Consider the following 2,894-nt stretch of genomic DNA (forward strand, 5'->3'; position numbering starts at 1 on the left):
ACAGTTCACATATAAGATAAGGTAATAAATACTCAGAAGCTAGGTTGTATCACTTTGCACTGGTATAAACCAAACCTATTTGAAAGTATGAATGCCATGAAAATCTCGATTGCAACAGTTCTATACTACTCTGATCTGTCACATGCAGGAGCTTGATGAAAGTAGCTAAATACCTGTTCTAATCAGAGGTGGCTGGACCACTATCATTGCCACCACTGCCATTTGCAGCTTCTTCACCGGTAAATAGCTTCTTAGCAACTTTTTTGTTAGGGGATGGATGGGACCTAAAAGTACATATATGAGTTTTTTGTTGAATAACCAACTGGCAGAAGTAAAAAACAGGGTTGCTGGTGGGGATAACCTTTTCTTTGTAGTGCTTTTCCGTATCTTTGTAGAGGAATTACCAGGTGCATCTACAGCAGCACTCAAGGTCTTGTCCTGTGTCAAAATATACCAAAATTAGAAAGCAAGGCTACTGAAGAGAACAACATCATCCACTTGCTACATTTCAATCTACATAAGTATGGGGATGTAGCTGTAATAACAGTAAAGAGCTAATTATCTGATCATGCGCATTGTTCCTTTTACTCTCTGGAGTGTCCTCTGGACCAGAACCACCCAATGCTGTTTTGGTTGGTGTGGTGCTTGAGGCAAGGCTAGCTTTAGGAGCAGCAGATAAAGAGGATACAATCAAGGTATTACCAGTGTTCTGCAAGCTGGTCCCTGCACCTCCTGAGAACATGATAGATGATGTCTGGGATGCTCCTGGTGTTGCTGGAATGACAGCACCACCATCATTCACCTCTCCCACTACTGCGTTAACTTGAAAGGTGATATGTCCGAGTCTGTTGTGCTATCTGTAAAACTAACACTCCATGTGAAAGTCCTTTCAAGAAGCCTTGTAAGTTCATCTGGGATAAAACCAGCTGGGTTATCAGCAACAAGGGTATCAGCTGTTTTTTTTGACAAGCCGCTGAGCTTGACGTCCAAAGACAATGAAATCGGTGTCACCCATCTCGTCTCTAGCAAGTATGGATAACTTGAACCTACAAAGTTAGAATTATTAGAAAATAGCTAGAACACATGCTAAATAAGGAGGGAACAATGAGAGTCACAAACTGACCTCTGAGAGGGCACTCCAATGGCACCACATTTAGAATTAGTGCACTTGTATGAATCACCATGACGCTTAGCTGTTTTCATACATTTCTTGCATGCATTGTACCACCATGAACCGTCAATTTTCTTTACTGTAACTGTAACAAAGAATTCATTATTCTGCACAAGAGAAACTATAAGCAACAATGCTATGATAAGAGGCACACCACATATGAAATTCTGTAATAACAATAGTACCTGGCATTCAAACGGATTAAGGTTCAAGATTTCAGACACCTTCTTCTCTTCAGCAGGCTTTTTCTGTTGAGAGGAGCCTGCACTATCAACCCAGGTAATTGGCTCAAGGACGGCCTTAGCACTGCCCAGGAAAGTGAGGAGAAGATCCTTTGTTAGAAATAATAAAAATATCTTTAAAGGTAAAGCACATGCAGGAAGGCAATGCTTAGATGAATTTGTTACCTGGCCGTAAGCCTTTTTGCCTCGGGGACTTCAGGGTTTATGTACCACTTGCATGATGAACCGCCAGAGAGTGACATACCTCCAAAGCTTTTCTAAAGAATACCAACAAAGATCACTATCTGTGGAGAAGCCTGCCCATCCCTATGGATGTCCTCGGCTGGGAATGAAGTTGCCCGCTCTGACCAAAGCACGGTATCCAGCATAGCATTGCTATTATACCAGGAAAACCAGATGTTAGTGTGCAGCATAGCGTACAATCATAGGGATAGAAGACACGATGAACATCAACAATATATATCTAACCATGGGAGGCGTATAGTGATAGCTCTCCTTGCGCTTTCATCCTGCCTCATGGTTGTTCGTATTGCCCCAACATTTGGATAGCAGTTCTCACTCTAATGACATCTATTTTAAGAAATAACAATGCATAAGCTATTGTCATAGACAGTAAATTTAAAGCACACTCATAAGACCGTAAGAATGTTCCTCACCTGTAAAGAGCACTCTGCTGTCTAGACGTGCCTGTAATTGCTCCATGGAAGCAAGGGGGACATTAACCAGTTCTTCAAACTTTGTCCATTTTGAAAAGACAAGCATCAGATCATTTTCAACTGGTTTGTAGTAGTCATTGGAGTTCTTGACTCGAAAATAGAAGAAGACATAAATATTTTCTTCCTTTATGCACTGCTTGAACCGCTCACTGGCACCAGGATAGATATGATTAAAACCATAGTTAATAAGCTCAATTTGAAAGGCAGTATGCATCCATCAACCCAGTAAAGTAAAATTAAAATTGGGCTTTCCTACCTCTTCATCAATAAGAACCATATCAGTGTGCAGCAAATTTGTTTCATCTGCAGGATCATAAAAGTCCCAGAATCTAGAGACGCGTACGCAAATGCGATGATGGCAGTTTCCAACCATAAGGTTGGGAAGGAGCATTTCTCCCATCGGCAGATACAAGAAAGTTATCCAAGCTGTGAGAATTCAAATCAATAATCTGAACATATTAAATTTAATTGCTATAAAAGGAATTAGCTAAGAAAGAGGTGACATCTTAGATCAAAATACACAATATATACCAGAGCAGATCAGCCAATCAACAATTAAAAGCAACAAAAGTCTCAGCAGGCAGGCACATTCAAAGCATATAAGAACACAAAAATATATACAACAAAAGAACCAATGGCAAGGTGGGAGTGCTAAGCCGATGCCGCATCAGCGGCATCAAGAACCTCCCGGTACACCACATTTCGAGTCAGTGAGTCACATGAACCGTCATTGTTTTCAATCAAAATCCTAAGGCCGCTTCTAGA

General features: G+C 40.9%; 1 pseudogene; it reads right to left on the bottom strand.

Annotated features, from left to right (window-relative positions):
- Positions 1 to 928: 928 nt before the first annotated feature.
- On the bottom strand, positions 929 to 2,529 carry LOC112898189 (annotated as a pseudogene).
- Positions 2,530 to 2,894: the final 365 nt, after the last annotated feature.

The sequence above is a fragment of the Panicum hallii genome, chromosome 6 (genome assembly GCF_002211085.1).
Source record: "Panicum hallii strain FIL2 chromosome 6, PHallii_v3.1, whole genome shotgun sequence".
Classification (NCBI taxonomy): domain Eukaryota; kingdom Viridiplantae; phylum Streptophyta; class Magnoliopsida; order Poales; family Poaceae; genus Panicum; species Panicum hallii.